The following is a 21,492-nucleotide window of genomic DNA, read 5'->3' as shown; positions in this document are numbered from 1 at the left end:
TCATGATGCGTATTAATATACAATTTATATTATCTTTTGCAATGCAGTTCCTCGAATACCCTTCAGATTATGGAGCAGAGAAGTATTTGCTCAGGAAAGCTACAACCATGGTGAATCGGTCTTGCCACTTATATTCTCAGTTTTCAGGTAATCAAAGATCCTCATATTTAACAATTTGAGAGATCTATCAAGAAACATTACCTTATGGCATGCATGTCTGTAAAAGCAATCGGGCTAAAACTATGTTTCGCTATTGATGGCACTCTTGGCTATTGTTCATCAGATTCAGAAAGAAGAGTTATTTGGTAAATCTCAGCTACAGTACATGAAAGGACATGAAAACCCAAATTCAGTACTAGGTCCAGTGACCTTCATTGGAAATCTGGATGTGAAAGAAAGAAAAAGGTATTTCAATTATTCTGAAGGGACTGATTTGCCTTGTGGTTTTGCCAATTACCGTACCCTAGGGTTCCTTGTGTTTGAAGAAGACAGGAAGGCCATGGAACAGTGCAAGGGGGTTGTGGTGATTTCAGCTATATTTGGAGCCTATGCAAGATTAAGCAACCCAAGAATGTTAGGAAAATCATAGTAGAAAACGTGTGTTTCTTCATGTTTATGGACAATGCAACTCTCGCACTTCTTTCCAGATACCATATCAAGCCCAATGAGTCTCATAGAATTGGAATTTTGCACATTGTTTTGGTCAAGGAGTTTCCATACAAGGAATATGTAATGAATGGCCTCATACCAAAGTATCTTTCCCACAGGCTTTTCCCAAACTGTGTTTACAACATTTGGATGGATGCCAAGCTACAACTTCTTGTTGATCCTTTGTTAATTTTGGAAAATCTCCTTGTAACTCACAACGTTGATATTGTTGTCTCAAAGCATCCTTACAATACTCATACCATGGAGGAAGCCATTTTTACAGTCAGATGGAGAAAGTGGAGCAAAGAAGTTGTGAGGTATCAAATGGACAGTTACTATGCCGATGGCTTGCAACCTTGGAGCTCTGAAAAGCTTCCCTCAAGTAGTGGTATGAGAACTCATCTTTTCTCAATTATGGTGAAGTTTTAGTGTGATAGCATCTGACATTTCTTTTGAGGATGGTTCTCTCTTTAACTAATTTTTTGATTTCGTGTGTTGTTGTTGGCACTATAGATGTCACTGATACTACACTGATATTGAGAAAGCACACCCTTCCAATGAAGCTATTTTCTTGCCTGTTATTCAATGAATTAGAAATCTTCAATCCTCAGGATCAGTTTCCATTTGCATATGTAAGAGACATGATGACCCCCAAAGTGAGGATTCACATGTTTGAATCAGCCATTTTTAATACAATAACAAATGGATATCGACACTCTTACAATTTCAATCGAAGCATTTTCAAAGAGCTTCCTTTGGACCTACAAATTTCTTTGGGTTATGAATCCAGAGCCTACAATTCGTATTTGGACAAAATGTGGGCTATCTATTCTGTTTGATTGTAATAATTCATTTCAAATTTCATTGGATGCTAAGATTACAGCTTGCAGAAGTTATCAATTTTTTAAACTATGAAGGGTCATGAAATAACAGGAAATAGCAGAATATGGGAGGATCCATACCTGCAAATTTAACCATCCATGATGTTGATGGATGCCACGAGTGTTATTTTTGTGCTAGATTGGATTAGATGACTGATTTACTTCTCAATAATTGAAATCATTTTTACTGCGTCTACCATCATGAGATGATAGAGACTGTGCACCTATATCTAATATGTGTATTGCATTTAATGGAGTTGATAGAGACTGAATTGTTTTTCCATGTGAATTCCAGTGGTGATTCTGGTTATACTGAAAATGAAGGAAAATGCAATGGAATGTGCTCTTTTGGACAATTGGTATCCACACTGGGTGTATGCCATGAAAACATTTTTAACTCAAACAGAAACAAAGAATCTTTCTAGGTGGCTCTTTGTTGTCAATGCGATCCTGAACTGAAATTTGGTACAAGTTGTATAGCCTTGCATGTGCACCATCGTGACAGAGATTTTATTAAAGGAGTTGCAACGTGGGGACAGATGTCCCTAGATGTTGATTGTTACATTTCTGCATCTTATTTAGATTTTCCTATTCCTATGTCGCCATTGCTCTTCAATTTATGCACATTTCTGCATTTTATTTAGATTTGCCTATTCCTATGTCACCATTGCTCCTCAATTTATGCACATTTCTGCATCTTATTTAGATTTTCCTATTCCTATGTTGCCATTGCTCCTCAATTTATGCCTTACGGCGTTTCCTTTGCAACATCTAGTGCAAATGCTAGTTTATCTATTATGATGGGTGATCTCTTAAGAAACGAGCAATTCACTATCAAAAACTTTTTTAACATTGTAAAATTGCCCGATGCACTCTCACTACTTATCCCCAAATCAGGGAGCTCCCTTAGTTCATTACAACGCCACAATGCCAACCTCTCCAAATTTGGAAACTTGCGGATGTAATTTGTTTTGAGCTCATCAAGCTTAAGATATTTCCAAATACCTTAAGATCATCAAGCTTTCTTTGAATGGTGTTGAGCTCATCATCCTTTTGGGAGAGTTTTATTTTAAAAATCTGGTGTTCTTATAAGATGAAAATGAGGAAATTGTCATGCTAATGAATTTTCTATTTCAAATCCAAATTTTCCACTCACAAGGCCGTTGTATGTTTGTTGCATGCATTACAAGTGGAACTTTCAGACATGGCAAAAGTGTTGAGGTTGGTAGACATGGTTGAATAAACAGTGAGGGCATCCAAAGAGGTAGCAGAGGTTGTTTGCCAGTTGAATATGTAGAGGACATCACAAGGTATTTGAGAGACAATAATGGGCTTAAGGGTATTCTGGGATGAGGGTGTAGCACAAAAATGATCATTTAAGCTTAGGGTGGTCTGACACTGTGTTGGGGCCTTCATTTAATTTTGAAAGGTTTTGACCAGTTTTGACTGACCGAAGGGCAGGAAAGAGATAGATGGCAACGACGGTTGGGTGGTAGAATGAATAGTTGTGGAGGAGTGGTGGCAAGGTGGCAACGGACAGCAAAGGCAACCGAGGAGGCGAGAAGGCACAGAAGCAGCCAAGAGAGAAAACAGTTGAGTGATAACTGGTAGTCCAGGCAGTCGATAAGGACATAAAAGGGGAAGAACAAAGAGGAAAAAGGTTGTTGTTGTTGTTGGACTAGCTAGCGGAGGAAGGAGTCAGTTGCAGCCGAGAGCGGGTGAAGGGTTACATAGTTGCAGAGGCTGAATGACAGAGTGCTAGAATCTGAGGGACTTGGTCGCGGAACCAATCTGAACCCAAGCGAATGAGCTGGGTACTTTATGTAATGTTTATGGTGAATGTCGGATTACAATGCAATCTTTCATGTTAAGGTTAATATAAGACATAGTTGATGTTGGTTGCGACTTCTGATGTATTTGGGCCTCATGCTTAGTGTGTCTATTAAAATTTTGAATAGCCTATCAGTTGCATGTAGACATTAAATCATAGATTGATTCAAGGATGTTGTTATCTCTGTTTTCTGTATAATGGATATATGTGTATGATCCTAGGATGTTGTTATCTCTATTTTCTATATAATGGATATATATGTATGTGATCGACTCCACCCAATGGATACTCCTTCGACCCCATGCTGAACTCTTCTCCCTTTTGGTCACGGCGCACCTCGGGTGAGACTCCTTGCCCTTCAGGGTAAGGTGAAAATGTTGGTGTTGTCCTAGACTACAATAGACCACTATTGGCCTCCTGTGCCCAAACCCAGGGTCTTCCCCCTAATGACTCTTTCCAGCCAACAAATGGTTCCATTGTCGGGACCTGAAGTTGCGAGAATTGGTTCAGAATATGGTTTCAAGGGTATTTAAAAAAGAAATCAAAGATTGATGGAATCATAAAGTAGATCAATTTGTGGTAGAGAAAGCTTCCCGTGGGAATCAACCGATTGGCAAGGTAAGTGAAGGGATTTTATACGCTGATGGCATCAATGACCAGTATGAAATTTTTTGGTGCAAATTCCTCGAGGACCTATACAATTGGTTGAGGGAGCTGAAGAGGTAGAGTCAGTCAGGTGGATCAGCGACAGTTCACCATAATTAGACTCCGTCCAATATTTCACTGCTACAACAGCTGGATAACGATCGGATGAGAGCAATCGATTTCTGGGTGAAGACTATGGTGGAAGGGTATGTGGTCGAGTTTGTTGCAGAGAGATACCAGTGTTTCTCAAAAGCGGAAGCTTTGTTCAACTCTGGGCTGAGAGGGGAATTGATAAGAGAAGTCTCGACATGGATTAAGATGTTTATGGTAGAGGAAGGACTGCTGCCTTTACCCACTACCAGGATGGAAGCGTAAAACCCCAGTACTGGGGGAAGGAATTAGAGGGGGAGATGCTGCCTACTAAGGGATAGGGATGCTGCTGAGGGGATGGATGTGGAAGGATTGAGAAGAGCTAGGGATGTTAGAGCACAGAGGAGGGCGCTGCTAGCAGACAAGTGGCAGGAAAGAGCGGCTCAGGCTCTAGGGAAGAGAAGGAGGGGGCCCCACCAAGTAGGAGTGGTGATGGGAAAACCCCGGGTTGAAGAGGAAGGAGAAGACAGTGCTAGGAAACCCGAGTGCAGCAAAGATGGATGTCGAAGCCGAGGAAATGAAGAAGGACATTCCTTGCAGGTTGCGGAACTAGGATCGCAATAGGGAACTGAAGGATGACTATCCCGGAAGATTTCGGAAGTATTATCGCAACACGAGACTGATGGAGGACCTTCCTTGTAGGTTGCGGAAGGAGAATCGCAAGATCAGAAACCATATCAGCATGAGGAAAGAGATGAAGATAATGTGGGTGATGGAATAAGGAGGTTGTTCGATGAGGAAGAAGCATCCGTCAAAATTCAGCAGCACCAACCTTGAAACATAAGTGGCATTTTCCCCAACCTTCCCCTGGTACCTTATCACAAACCGGAGGAATTTGTCATTAGCTTAGCCAAGGCAGCGTGAGTATATAGTGCGCGGGAGAGATATAGGGTTGGTTTCAATATTGGAAGTAACACAAGAACCAGCTATAACAGTAACTTAGGAATACTAGGATCCCAACAGCCAGGAAGCAAAGGTTTTGTGTTGTTATCCCATACTTAGAGCAGTATGGCGGGGTTGTTTACTAGATACCTAGAATTTGCAGGAAGGGGGGAATGAGGATGTGGAGAAACACTCGTACCTCTGCGAAGCCATCTGGAGGGCCCATCAGACTCTGGATAAAGTCTGGGTGATGGAATTCCAGACCACGCTAAGAGAAAGGGCTCTACGCTGGTTCATAAAGTGGGCAGAGCAAAACCAGAAACCCCCAATAGATGATATTAAGAGGGGATTCATGCAAGAATTAAAGGTGTCACAGATAGACCAGCAAGGGTTATCAGAGCTGTGGGAAATTAAGCAAAGGGAGGGTGAGATGGCTTGGGAGCTCATGCAAAGGTTCAAGAATTCCATTGCCAAGTTGAGTTACACCCTGGACCCAAATCACCAGTGGGACTGGTTTATCAAGGCACTCTTGCCTTTGACTAGAACACCGCTGACACAACAGAAGATAAGAACCCTGCAGGATGCATTGGAGCAAGCATCCCAGATAGAAGCTATGGTGGGATACCCCCATGAATATCGGGGAGGCACAAGTCTGCAAGACTTGACGATCACAGGCCTACAGAGCCAGATCACGAACTTGACAGAGAAGCAGAGGGATATCCATCCTGTATGACCAACTAGGCCTAATGTTTGGTGCACCCACTACCTGGTGGGCGGGCATGTTGCAATGGAATGCCCATGGTTGCGGGGAGTTAATCACCCAGGGGGGTGGCGGGGTCGTCAGGGGCCCCTCCCACCATAAGGGTTGTGACAGTCGAAGTGCAAGGACCCTTCCTAGGAAGGAATAACTAGGAATTCTACAAGATCTGTAGGGCATATGGACACCTACTATGGATGTGCCCAATTCTGCAAAAATAATCTAATGTCCCCAATAACAACTACTGTGAGTTTTTCACATCGACGACTCGTCACACTGATTAGTGTCAAGTGCTAGACACTCTAGTAGAAATACTGGACAGACCCATGTTCAGGGTCAATGAAGCAAGCTGAGGAGGGCGAGGAGGAAATGGACGCGGAGGAAGAACGGGAGGAAGAGGACCCTTAAGGTGTTACAACTGCGACCAGCAAAGAAATTTCGCCAGAGAATGCCCACTCCTGAGGAGACCCTAGTGCTCACAATGCAGAGTTAACACCCATTCGACGGAGGACTGCCCAGAGCTCATTGCGAAGTGGGAAGAGAGAAACCGACAGCAGGGGGGAAACTTGGTAAATGCTGAGCCTCGGACCGATGATGGCCTCCCCACAACCAATATCAATATAGTCACCTGAGGAGGGAAGAATATAGGGGACGACTGCTATGCAGAGGACCCCCCTCAATCGTTAAAGCGACATCACCACAGAGGGCATATCAGCCCGAGCGCCAAAAATAGTACTATAAAGAAGTAGCCAAATTTTTCGAAGGAATGACCAAAGATAGGGACACCCAAAGACCACAATTCTATGTGCCCAATCACACCCAACCAATTGGGGAGTGTTTTAAATTGTTCTTGAAAATTGTTGAGGATGAGGCCATGCTGAAGGAATTGCAGAAAAGCTTAAAGGCCGCAGTATCCATGGAGGAAGGGGGAGCGGGACAACCGTGTGCAACCTTGCCAGAGAAAGCCTCCAGGAGGGTGAAGCGGAATAAGAAAAGGAGCGGAAAGGAGTTTTGAATCAATGCGCAAGTGGCAGGGTTCCAGATAAGGGACACTATGCTAGACTTAGGGTCGGATGTAAACATCTTACCCAGGAAGACTTGGGAGGCAATGGGGAAGCCACAGCTGAAGTACTCGCTAATTCAATTAAGAATGGCGAATCCGTACTGCATACTGCCCATCGGGAGATTGGAAAATGTAGAGATTGATGTAACAGGGATGAAAACACACAACGAGTTCGAAGTAATTGACATTATGGGGGATAAAGATACTATCCAACACTCTTGGGGATTGACTGGGAATATGAAAACTACGCTATCATAGATTTGAAGAAGGAGCTAATGATCTTTGAAGCAGATGGGTTAAGAGTGATCCAACCATTAGACCCCTACCAAGGACCTCGGTTCACAGAGCCAGCAGATGAGAGAGATGAACCAGGGGTATTAGAACAGCTATATACGCTCACAAAAATGAAAAGGGAGGACTACATAAATCCTACGGCCGAAGAATCTGTTAGCTAGAGAAGCATTCAAATCTTGAAAACTGGTTTAGAATCTACATAGGATGCATGGAAGCAGGGTGGATATGAACTGACAACTCAATGATGTGTAATGATAAGCCAAGTAAACTCAAGATACATGGGAATGGACGACTACCCAAAGTACTATGGCCTTGAGCCGGTGCATAGTTTTTTAGATAGGGTGGACCAAGACATACTAGAAGACCAAAGGATTCCCTTTCTAGACATCGGGCTTATGGCAACACCAGCAAGATGGTGGAAGGCACATTGCAAAGTATTAAAATACTGGGGGAACGCTAAGCAAGCAATGAAGGAGAGGTTTGACAAAGAGGTAGATCGACCACAGGATGAAGGGAAATACACGGGGAATTCAAGTCCTGAGAAGCACATCAAAGACTGCATGACCAGCTGGGAGAGCCAGGGACTACCAAGGAATCGGTGGGTACATGAATTTATATATACCCTCGGCACTGCGCCTGACACCTTTGTCTGTGATTTATCCTATGGCATAATCTGAGACTTCCTTACCTTCTACATCAACAGTATCAATTGCCATGACATCAGTTCCACCTCTTAGTGTGGCTATACCCACTCCTCCATCCACACCTCTCAATTCTTGTTGGGGCATTCCACTAATTTATTTTATAAATCTCACAAAATTCTTGAACTTTTCCATGCCCACACCATCTCCTATGCTGACCATGATGCCTCAGCTTAGTCAGTCACTAGGTTCAAAAATATTTTCACTGCACTTTTCCTAACCAACTATTCATGTTCCTCAGTTAGGCATAGTCACTTCTAGTAATAGGTGGGGGGGATCACCCATTGTTCTTGGTCAGCCTAGGGGCAACGTTGCTTCTAGTATTTCACAAGCCTGGTACAATTCTCTCTTTGGAGGGGCGCTACCTACTAGTGCTTTTGCTGGAGGGGCTAGTTTACCTGGGGGGAACCCTGCTGCTAGTACTATTTCTCACGTGGGTTATACCCCTTATGTCAGTCCTACTACGCAGAGTGGTCCTTCTTCTATACCTGGGTATAACCCCATTAGCATCCATGCTTTTGGGGGTCCTTTTCTCTTTGATGGTACTTACCCTGGGGGGAAACATTCATTTACCAGTCATGTTGGCCCGTAGTAGTCTTATGCTAGGGCGAACCCTTTTCCTCACCAGTAGGTGCATCATTTTACTCCTTATATAGGGGGACCACATGGTTGGTCTGGGGCTTCTCTTGCCTATGACCCATTTAGTCAAATTCACAATCCATTTTTATCTTCTCTTGATTTATTGGATTTGGTGAAATTGACTAATGACCCCATCCATCATGATCCCTGATTGCCACCCATGCCTCCTAAATTACCATAAGATATTCCCAAGTTTGAAGGAAATCCTTAGGAGAATCCATCCATGAACATTACCAATTATCATTTGTGGTGCTCATCTAATTCTTTAGTGGATGATTATGTTAAACTTTTCTTACTCCAATGTACGTTAACTGGGGATGTTGCAAAGTTACATCAAGTTAGATACTACATCCTATGGTGACTTTTCCTCCCTAGCTCAAACATTTTTGACACACTTCCAATTACCTACTTAGTATGAAATCAACTCTAACCTCTTGTCTAATTTCAAGCAAGATGATTCCATGTTAATTTCTGATCATATTCATGAGTGACATCATCGCAAGAAGTTGGTAAGAACCAAGTTACCTGATGAGATATATGTAAATGGTTCATTTGATCTCTCTGACCTCAGATTGCTAAGGATGTATCTATGTTTTAAGCTATTACCGAGGAACAATCCATTTTAGCTGCCCAACAGTTGGATCTCATCTATACACGAGAGGTTACACTCTACGAAGTGTTTCCTAATGCCCCTAGGCCTTCGTCGACATCACATTTTGACTGTTAACACCATTTTTATGGGAGTCCTCTAACGAGGTGGAGGAATTGCCAGGATCGTCAAAAATGGCCGAAATCTGGGCAAAAAAATTCAAAAAATCTTGTAGAGGTAGTGTTTGAATCATATTTTTGATGGTGGAAATGGATTCAACACCATCAAAAACGTCTAAGACACCTAAAATTTTTAAGTTTAACAACTATAATTTAGATTTACATAAATCTTTGTTGAATTTTGACTGGAATTTCCATAACTTTACGAGCAACTCGTTTGCCTCGTGAGACTACGTGATTTTTATGCCTTAAGGCTGACCCGATCAAGTTGTGACTTTAGCCACTTTCCTTTATGAATGTCGTCACTTGGCAGTAGAAATTACCTGATCATGGATTCCCTAGCTAGCACCTCTTTTTTGTCTTCGTGCCCATGCAGTCATTTTTATTCTCTTCTTGGAATTCCTCCTTCTAACTCGCCATGACCTAGAATCTCAGCCACATGTCCTCTTCTTCATCTTATTTCTAGATTTACCCTAGGAGGATTCCACCATCCTTATCCCTTGTGATTTACACTCTTTTATCAACCTATTTTTGTAGTTTGAGCCTTGGCTTCTCTTTTCCATTGTCATCATCTTCTTGGCTTACATCCACTTTCACTTGGTGTTTACCCTTTCTTGAGGGAACTGCTATGATGAGTGGTCCTATTAGCTAGCCTCTTATCATCATTATGTCATAAGTAATTCCAACATTACCAGAGGAGTTTTCTTTGAGCTCTTTTCAGACTCCTTAATTTAGAAAAGATTTCGGAGTGAACTTTTCTACTTCATGCTCATTAAAGTACCTGAAGTGTTGTCTACCTAGTATAAGTTTATCCCTTTTCCAGACTGGGATAGACTAGTTATGAAAAATGAATACCCTAGTCTACTGTGGTTAGGAGGTTCCCCCTTGTATAATTTAATGTCTTTTTTGGGTTTGGGGGAAAAATTTACGAAAAATAAACTTATAAAAGGAGAAGGGAGATAAAATATTTTTCCATTAGTCATCTAAATGGAAGCATTAGTTGCATCCACCTTGAACATGGCCACTGTCTATTTCATTATCTCACAGTTTGGTTTTACCTTGCCTAGGAGCCATACCATCCATATGAGTCTCTTTACTCCTCCGAATGGTTACTCTTCTAGTCATATGGAGAAACCTTCGATGCCTCTTGTGTCATTGCATGATATCTTATGGTGCTCATTAGTCATGCTACCAAGTGACTCTTGTGTCATGTATTTATGTGTTCAAGGGAAGTCCCGACCTGTGTCAGCCATCTGTAGTAGCATGTTGACTTTTTTTCATCGACCATCCCTATGTTAGTTGTACATCATCTCATGACTTCCACCATACATCACATCATCTTGCTTTGTTCTGTGTCGATTGATGGGGATACATCAAGGCCCTCCTTCGACAGATCTTCTCCTGATGACTTCAGCTCATTATCCAGGAGCTTGATCTAGGAACCAATAGTACCTTGGAGCTTGTAGACCTTAGTGGTAGGTTTCCTCATGATCGACAGTGGGTTTGCATCATTGGCTTCTGATTGGTTGAGTTCATTGGTGTTTGACATCCACTCATTTATTCACACTTAGTGGACTATATTAGGTACCCCAGGGTCCATTTTCCTTATTGATGGTCTCCATTATGTTTTTTACTAGATAACCTCATTGTCTACTAATCAGACAATTTCTACCACGCTCGACATCAGCTCATATATTCGCATGATGTAGATTCGTACCATCAGGGTTATGTCGAACACCTTGGGTTAGGGACATATCACACTTATATGGCATCCTTCCCAGGTTGTGTTGGAGTTATGTATCATTGATGTACTTTGAGGACTATCTTGAGACACTTCTCTGTCTGTCATGTGTCTATTGTCGTACTGGTGTATACTGTGACATAGATCCACATTATTTTTGTTGGGGCTATGCTTTATCTGTTGAGTCACATAGATCCACTATGTACATCTTCATGGCCATGTTCTACAATTTCATGTCATGGATTCATAGTGTATTTTATGGAGGCCATGTTCAACATCTTCTTCTGACCAAGCATGGGTATGCCCACCTTGGGGATGTTATCAACAAAGTTGACACTTCATCACTCGAGTTCCTCTGATCTAGCTTCATAGTCTTGGCTCCTTCCTCCCATTTTGAGCATTGAGTATTATTATAATGCATTTCAACCATCAATTTCTCTTCTGACCTCATGCATTAGGGGGCATATTTTATAACCCTATTTTCCACTCCATTATAGTGAGAGAAACTCAATAGCAACTTACCTCAGTTGTTTGGATAAAATGCATCCATTGTCACCTTTTATTTTACTTATGTGAGATTTATCCCATGATAAAAGGGTGTAATTACATGATTGAGTTATTTATCATAATTATTTTGCCAAAATATTATAATTATGAGATAATAAGTATTTCATAATTCATATAATTGATATAATTGAGAAAAAGCTCATAATTGTGAAAAAGGTTTTTAGATTTTTTCACTCCCAAGGAGATCAACTTGACCCACTTGTGTGTGAGTTAGCTAGGGGTCCACTATTGTAGAAGTTTCCTAACTTCTCAACCCCCTAGGTGTCTATATAAATTCTCCCAAATGATAGAATGGACATATATAATCTCACCAAGAGGAAAGGGGGTAAAATGGGAGAGGATCCAAACTATAGTGTGAAGGCATTGTCGTATTGTGAAAGGAGACCATACTACAAGTTAGAGGAGACTATCTCCTTTTCTAGAAGGTATACATTTGATGTACTTTCATTTATATGGTTAATAACAATCTATGTTCCTTCCCCTTATACAAGTTTTGCAGTAATTTATATGTGTCATTTCTAGATGTTTCGAGATGACGATATTCTGTGGAAGATCACTTGTCATCTCTATTTGGTTGTGTTTGTGTGTAGGCTTTGGATCGGGAGTGAATGAAATAGATTGCTTGATTAGGGTGCAATGATTCTGCATCAAGCCCAAAACCCTTCACCAACCTGCGAAGAGGAAAGGTACTTGCTCATACTTTTTAGCATCATAAATTGCATCGAAATTGAATGCATGGCCATCTGGATTGGGGATTGATATTAGATTGCCTTAGTCATTATATTTTGTTGTCTGTTGATCTCAATCGGGCATGTGATCATGGAGCAATATCTCCTTGCATAATTAAATGCAACACATTGATCTCTGATCTCCTTAACTGAATGATGCTTTTAGAGAGAAATTGATTTCCTTTCAACAACATGGTTCAATTCCTATTATTTCACATGAGATATTAATTTACATCATATCAATTTTGAACTTCTCTAATCACTGTATCAAATCATCTAGAGGTAGATTTATTAAATCATTTATGAATTTCTTTGATAGGTGTGACCTCGGGGTCTTGAAGGCTACATGCATTCGTTTAAATGGAATTCCATTATCTTATATGGCATAAACAATGTAGTGTGTTGCCATACCTAAAGTTACATCCCCTTATATTAGTGTCTCTTAAATCTCATACGTGTTCCTTTCATTTTAGTCCATAAGAATTTTGGAGGGTAACTAGTTTAGACGACTTGCCATATAAATTGTCAACTTCTTCTTATGACCCAACTTAGATTTTCAACTTGTTACCATAACCTATAGTGAAAACCATAAACAAGTAGAGTGAAAGGAAAATTTCAAGGATGGAAATTTTTCTTGAAGTTTAAAAACATTGGCAAATCTCACTAATCCCTAATATGCAAACTATAAAATGTTTATTGATATATTTGTAAAATTATTCAAATTTATAATGATTTTATATATAGTCTCTATATAATGTTGGCGATTTTTAAGGTAAAATAATTTTATATTCTAAAATTTGGGTGAATTATCTTTTATAAAAATTGGAAATTAGCGAATCTTTTTTGTGGAAAAATCATGGAAAATTAGCCCACTGGGCGAACATTAGCCCCTAAAATTTTCCATTGTAGAGTGACAGGCCTTGATCTTGAATCAATTGAAGTGGCTAGTCACGATCCTACTTGTCGGACTCATTCCTGCTCTCTCTAACTGTAAACTACAGAAGTGATCTGTGAATAGGTATTTCACTTAGCTCTTTAGGTCGCAAGTCACATCCACAACCATTAGTATCCCTGTAATCCATAATTTTGACTTGTGCCATGGCCTAAATTTGCAACCTGTGCTAAGGTTTGAACATGTGACCACTCTAGAAATTGTGATGCACAATTTAATTCACCACATGGCAACTACTTTATTTTAACACAATTCATTGAGAGCTAGAATGTTATGGGTAATGAAGAAAGGGCTCTATAGCCATTTCATTAGAAACAAAAATCATTCCCTCATGGATGAGGTCCTAATGAAAGCTAATGATCACAATTCTAAAACGATGGTGACCATGACAACATTAGATATGATCATTGTGAATTGGATAGAAATCATTTTCAAATGCTAAAAAGACCATGATAGGTTTTATACAAATGTTTGAAGAGGATTTTGGAATGAAGGTACTTCCAAAAGTGGATATGAAAAATTAGATAACAGATTTTGATAGAGTTCATTTGGAAATCCCAACTATTTCAAATATGACTTGGTTGTGCATCACAAGTAGATCAATTTGTCCCAATATTAATTCTTCATGATATTAATGAGGAGGGTTGTATAAGTTACAATTGTTGGGATACAAATGCTTCAACTATGAAAAATGAAAACATATCTGTCTATCTTCTACTTCATGTAATGAAATAGTGGAGGCTTCCAAGTTTGATGATAGAATTATCAATTGAAAGTTATCAAGGTAATTGAAATAGATGTTTCTATAGGGAAAATTTCCACAAAAGATGCGACTACAATTGAAAAACCCCGATGAGGATCATCCCAAAGACCTTAACTATGTTTTTGTAAAATAAGGACATGATTGCTGGTAAGGAATTTATTCCAGAAACTTGGTTAAGGAAGCTCGAAATAATCCTGCATAGGTTATACAAATCTTCGTAATATTGCAGTGCAGAAATGGACCGTATAGGGGTCCAAATTAACATTTGAATTTTAGTCAATTTGTTAGGTTTGTAATATTATTATTTGATTAAAAATGTGTTTCAACAATGTGTTTTCTTACAGGTAGAATAAAGGTAATGAGAGTGGTGACCTATGTGGATGAAGCTAGGGTTTCTCACAAAGACTTTGCAACTAGGGTTTCAATGAGCAGGTAAGCTAGACCCATATAGGATTTTAGAACCAGTTAGCAATACCAAAGGCACTACATCAAAAGTTGGTTAGATGTAAATGATGTGCAGTAGTAGGAAAATAGTCATTTGATACAACAAGTGAATAATGCAACCTTTTCTTGTGACTTGGAAATAACATTTGAAAAGAGTACTCTAGGGTTTCCAAGAACCCTATGTATTCTCCTCATAACTCCTCTTTTTTCCATAATGTGAATATATCTCATCATAATTCTAACAACTATGATGAGATTTATTTGAGCATGTAATATTCATTAGAGACGAGAGAGATTCATGAGGAAGTTCAAGAGTCATTAGGGTAGGTGAAAGGTCATTGTAGGTGAAAAATCACCTGGCTTATATATACCATCATTCCTCATTTGTAGGGACTTTTTAGCACTTGAACTAGGCTAGCTTTAGGTAGTTCTTCTATGGTTAAAAGGTTAGAGGAATTCAACTCTTGGAATCTAGTAGGGTGTGTTCTGGTGAGGCTAGGGTTTTTCTTTGGGTGATGGTATGAACAACCCATGTTCCATTACTGGCCCTTGATGGACTTGTTGAATATGTACTTGCATTTGCAACAAAATTAATATGAATTATCCTCTTTTGGCATTAATTCTCGTGCTTCTTCATTATGGTTTGATCGGTTGTTCGGTATTTCCATCATGTTTGTTCATGTGCTTTCATCTCGGTGATATGTTAATGAACTAGTTCATGGATTTTTTCTTACATGTCTACTTGAATCCTTGCTTTCTTATTCAATGCTATGATGGTAACTTATTGTAAACTGATTTATAATTAACCTCTATCACTTTTCTATTCATGTATGTTTTAGATAGTCTTAGCTAACTAATCCTTCTTGTGGCATGCTTCTTCTTATTATTTTTCTATTGCATTCTCGTATCCTATTTTGCAGGTTGTTAATCATGGGTTGGCCTCATTCCCATTGTCCGAGAATTTCTTTCTTCTTCTTTCTCTAATATCTCCACATTCAAATTCCATGAGAGAAACTTACACGATGGAAGTCAGGCCTACATATCGGATGGGGTACCCATCCCAAATGGTGTGAGATCTAATAGGGACTTCACAACGGGGAGACCCCCTAGCTATTGGTGGGACATTTTCCAAATGTCAACACTAATTTAGCCTATGATTCATTTGAAGAAGACTATGAAACTATTTTTGGGAATCAACATCCTTATAACACTTGCAACAAAATTATTTGTGATGATACTAGCTCATCTACCACTGTTAAATGAAAAAATGTGAAAAAAGAAGTAGAAATTTCCAAAATCCTTGTTGTCCTAGACTTGGAGTATGATTTTAATAAAGGTCTAAAAATATTGAAAGCCATTATTATAGTTCTTGAGTTATTGAAAATTCCTATGATGCAACAAAAACCTTAGTATACTCTAACTAAAATTTTGGTGAGAAAACAACTAATCCAAATAATGAATTGGAATTTTTTTATAAAAATGGGATAGGTTCAGTCACTATTAAAAAATGCCCTATATATGGTTCCCCCACTCAAACAGAGAAGGCTAATTTTCCCCCTTTCTTACTTTTTAATTTTATAACAAGATTGTGCGCAACTCTTTGGTTGGTTCTAGAGCTTCCTCCAATGTGATGCCTCTTTCTATTGCTAAGAAACTTAATATAGGAAATATGCCATCCAAAGTCAAAATCATCAAGCTTGACCACACAAATGTTAGAGTAGTGGGATAATTAAATGATGTGCTTATTAGAATTTCCTTAGACCATAGGATTCATCAGATAATAGACATTATTGTTGTCCATATTCCTGAAGCTTATGGTCTATTTTTAAGCAGAGATCGATCAAAACACCTCAATGGCTACTTTGCTACTGATTGGCCACATTTATGGCTACCCTAGAAAGGTAATCCAAAAGAAATAAGGATCAATCAAGAATGATACATGAAACATATTGTCACTAGTCTCAATGATCATAATGATCCAATAATAATAATTAATTCTTTTGTTGAAATTTTTGATACATTGTTTTGGCAATTTTTTCAGGTTTCACCTTTGTCCAATTCACAACAATAATCTCAACTTGCATCCTATGATAATGATCCGAATGGAAAATGACTTCCACCCATGGTATTCATCCACCCATATTATTCATTCCCAAATGAAATTTACCCATGGTATTCATGCACTCATGGTATTTATCCACCCATGGTATTTACCCATGATATTATAAGTGCCATCCACCCATGGTATTCATTCACTCATGGTATTGTAAGTGATATCGACCCTTGGTATTCATACTCCCATGGTATTTATCCACTCATGGAATTTACCCATGGTATTGTAAGTGACATCCACCTATGGTATTCATTCACCCATGGTATTTACCCACCCATGGAATTTACCTGTGGTATTGTGACCAAAAAATCCTATAAGTAACAAGTTGCATTTTGGAAAAGGACAGACTATCCACCACAATGTAGCCTTTACTTTCTTTTTTATTTTTATATTGTGTGTTCTCCTCTCTTCTTCTAGAATTTAATTTTTTACATCTTGGAGGGCTCCCCTCAAGATTCAGATCAGTGATATCGATTCAGGTTACGATTCCATGGGAATGAGGATTTGATGCATATTTTAGTTTCAAATTTTTGCAGCAATATTCAACAAACTTTAGGCACGTGCTACAGCCTCCACATAGCACTTTCTTGGGCAAAGCAAGAAGACCTTTTCTTTTTCCATTTTTTTGCAGGAATTTTCTTGGGTGGCAAGTTTGTAAATCAGATATGAAACTTTTGGTACAAAATTTATAAAAATAAATAACATATCTGGATTCCTTGCGAAAAAATACCCAAATTCAAAAAACAAATCATCCAAATTGGAGTCCGAATGAGAGAGATATCGCTAATTTAAAATCATCTATGTTGGAGAATTTTTTCTGATTGCAATTCGTGGATGACGACTCTCTTATCATTTTTGGCAGTTTTTTTGCAGAATTTCAGAAAAATGATGGTATATCTGAGCTCCACTCAAAAAATCACCCAATTTAAAAAAACAAATTGGTCGAATCAGAGTTCAAATGAGGGAGATATCGCTGATTTAAAATTAGCTATTTTTTCAGAACTTTTGTGACGACGGTATAGTTGCAGCGTGAATCTGAGTTTCCAGAGTGTCGAGAATTTGGAGCGGGTTCCCTTTGGATATTTTCTCTCCCACCCCGCTTTAATAGGCACCTACTTCACATTCATCAATTTCAGCATAGCAACATTCAGCTTGGGTTCTTTGGAGACATGCCCTCCCACCCCAGGATATGTAGGCACTTGCTACTTCATGAATAGTCAACATCACAGTTATGGCTCAACCACACAAAATATTTTTCATCGAAGCCCATTTGTTAGGCCGCACACTGTTAGTATCACAGTTGGTCACAAGCATTACAGGGCATCTTTATCCTTGGATCTTCGGTTGTCATGGATATGGGTCATCCACAAACCCACACTTTATCGAAGTCCATTTTCTAGGCTGCACACTATCAATAAAATAGTTGCTCACAATCATTACATGGTATCTCTATCCTCGGATCTTCGTTCATCATGGTTATGGGTTAACCACACAAAACCCTTCTCTTCAGTGGCTCTTCATATTCAACAAAGGCTTCTCTGGAGGGAACTTCATGCAATGGGGACCATTGCTTCTTAAGGAGGGAGGAATGATCCGAATGGAAAATGGCATCCATCCATGGTATTCGCCCACCCATATTATTCATTCACCCATGGAATTTACCCATAGTATTGTAAGTAGCATCCACCCATGGAATTTACCCATGGCATCCACCCATGGTATTCATTCACCCATGATATTTTCCCATGGTATTGTAAGTGGTATCGATCCTTGGTATTAATACTCCCATGGTATTTATGCACTCATGGAATTTACCCATGGTATTGTAAGTGACATCCACCCATGGTATTCATTCACCTATGGTATTCATTCACCCATGGTATTTACCCACCCATGGAATTTGCTTGTGTTATTGTGACAAAAAAAACCTATAAGTAATAAGTCGCATTTTGTAAAAGGACAAATTGTCCACCACAATGTAGCCTTTATAGTTATTATCTATTTTAATAAAAAAACTTTCTTTGTGGTTTTGTTATTATATGTTCTCCTATTTTCTTCTGACATATAAATTTTTTAGATCTTTGAGGCCTCCCCCCAAGATCCGGATCAGATAAGTTGATCACACCAAATAAAAATTTATTTGATGTTAAAACTATTAAAAACAATGATGATGAAGTATGGTCCTTGTATTTTGATGCATCTAATACAAAGGAAGGTGTTGGTGTCGTTTTGTTGTTACTTGGTCCAAATAGAAACAAAAATTTCATTTCTTGTAGGTTAGAGTTTAATTGTACTAGTAACACGTCTGAAGCTTTTATACAAGGGTTCAAGAAAGTCATTGATATCAATGTTAACATTTTAACTATACCTTATAATTTTGAGATTATAGTCAAGCAGGTACGAGATTCCATTCACCGTGTTTCTGCTCAATTAAAATATTACCAAATTGAGGTCTGGAACTTACTCTCTAATTTTCTAGATTTTAATATTACTTCAATTCCTATATTTAGTAAACAAGAAGAAAATTTATTATCAAATGTTGCTTCTAGGTTGATTCCTACTAAATTTTTTGAACCTGAATAATTTTCAGTTGAGTTGATTTTTATACCATCTATTCTTGATAATATGACTAATTGGTGTGTATTTATGATTACCAACAAATCATGAAATTTCTTCATATGGAAGACAACTTCCAATATGTGGTTGTTGATGAGATTGATCATGATCAAAATCTTCAACAATTTTCAAAAACTCATAAACAATGGTCAATTGCAGGAATGTTCAATCTGGTAAACTCTATTCCAAAATTTGTTATCAGGTTGGAATTTTTGTATTATTTGCATGATAAATTCAAAGGGTTTTTTTAACCGAAAGACTAATAGTTTATCTATACAATATTTAATTATCAATTTGGAAATTCCAGATAACCCACATAACATTAATCTAGGGATTGATTGCACCCTACAAGAAAAACATATTTTATTCAATTGTTCAAATAATACAAGGATGTATTCACTTGGACATATGATTATCTCAAAACTTTTGACCCTAATGTCATGCATCATGTTATCCCAATGATTCTCAGACCAAATCCTTTTAACATAAATTGAGAAAGATGCACCCCAATTTAGAACCTGTTGTGAAAAGCAAGTTAAACAAGCTTCTAGTAACTTGAATAATTTTCCATGTCTGTCATACTTAGTGGGTTACCGATTTGGTGCTTGTCTAGAAAAATAATAGAAACATTAGACATTTTGTCAATTTTCACAATCTCAATAAAGCCTTTGAACAAGATAATTATCCCATTCCATCTGTGGAGCAAATCATGTGGTGTGTTTTTGGCTCTGAAATTTTGTCTCTATTGGGAAATTTTCCGGGCTATAACCAAGTTATGGATTCCCCTGCTAATCAAATTAAAAACACCTTTAGATCTCCATGGGGTACCTTTTCTTGTAGGAAGATTCCTTTCAGACTCATTAATGTTGGGGAAACCTTCCAAAGGATAATGGATATTTCTTTCATGGCTTAATTAATGAGTGAGTTGTCATCTATTTGGATGGTGTCATCATGAATTACAAGAAGAGATCTGACAACTTGTCTCACTTAAGGAAAATATTAAAGATGTAAAAAAATTGGTGTTTCCATTAACCCTAAAAAGTTTTTCTTTATTGTTACTGAGGGAAATTTACTTTTTTTTGTGTGTCTAAGGTTTATTGCAAGTTTCTTTGAGATAGAGAGACCGTTACCAAATTTGGTCAAAAAAATTATATCTTTAAGTGGGGTGACCAGGAAAGGAAAACCTTACATATGATCAAACAATCCATCTATGGAGCTCCTACTTTGATGAGTCCTAATTTTACCACAAGATTCATTCTCTACACCTTTGCTTTCGATACTATGTAAGTTGTTCTCATCACCCAAAATAACAATCAAAATGTTGAAATTCCTATTTCCTTCATGAGCTCTAGTTTTAAAGGGGTAGAAATGAACTATTCAACAATTGAAAAATAGGCTTTTGTTTTCTTAAAGGCAGTGAAAATTTTCAAACCTTACTTGTTGAAGTCCAAGACTATAATTATTTTCCCTTACACAATAGTGAGAAACCTTTTGGTTCAAAAGGAGTTTAGCGAGAAAAATCACATTAGATGACAACTCTCCAGGAGTAAGGCCTCAAAATAAAACCTGCAAAAATTGTTAGAGGTCAAGGTCTTTGTAAGATAGTTGTCGACTCTATTAATTCACCCACTAAAGGTTATTGCTTAAACAATGAAGCTTTTACTAAAAATTAAATTTCATGTATTTCAGCTAACTCTAATTCATGGTATGCTGACACTAAATTCTTTCTGATGCATGGTACAGCTCCCCACACCTTGATGTAAAGAAAAGAAGAGCATGTATATTGAAATCAACTCCTTTCTAGCTCATAAACAATATTCTTTTCTAGAAAAATTAGGATGGAGTATTACTTCATTGTCTAGAACACAAAGAATCTAAAAAAAAATTAAATGAATTTCATTCTAGTCCTATGGTTTCCATTTGGGTAGAGACACCACTGCACGTATGGTGTTAAGGGCTATATATTATCGGCTAACATTATTTAGATATTCCCATGCCCTCACCTGAAAGTGCGAAATCTATCAAAAACTTGCTAGTAGTGTTAAGAAACATGCCTTTCCCTTATATCTCATGGTCGACACTTCTTTTCAACAATGGTTCTTAGACACTATTGATCCCATGAACCTTGCCTCATCTCTTCAATTTCATATTATTATAAAAACAACATATTACTTTATAATATGGGTAAAGGCAGCTCCTCTTCGAGTGGTAAATACAAATAAGGTAATATCATTCCTTGAAATCAATATCATCACTCAATGATTTGGTGTTCTGGAATCACTTGCTTTTGATAATGCATCATATTTTTC

At 38.3% G+C, this 21,492-nt stretch overlaps 1 pseudogene; it reads left to right on the top strand.

Annotated features, from left to right (window-relative positions):
• The window catches only part of LOC149178111 (alkaline ceramidase TOD1-like), a 28,460-nt pseudogene extending 26,973 nt beyond the window's left edge, over positions 1-1,487 (top strand).
• The last annotated feature ends 20,005 nt before the right edge of the window (positions 1,488-21,492 follow it).

This window comes from Pinus tabuliformis, chromosome 4_1 (assembly GCF_031772625.1).
Source record: "Pinus tabuliformis cultivar Carrire ecotype Pingquan chromosome 4_1, CPIR1, whole genome shotgun sequence".
In the NCBI taxonomy this organism is placed as follows: Eukaryota; Viridiplantae; Streptophyta; class Pinopsida; order Pinales; family Pinaceae; genus Pinus; species Pinus tabuliformis.
The sequence above is the reverse complement of the archived record's forward strand: the minus strand, read 5'-3'. Positions and strand labels throughout refer to the sequence as shown.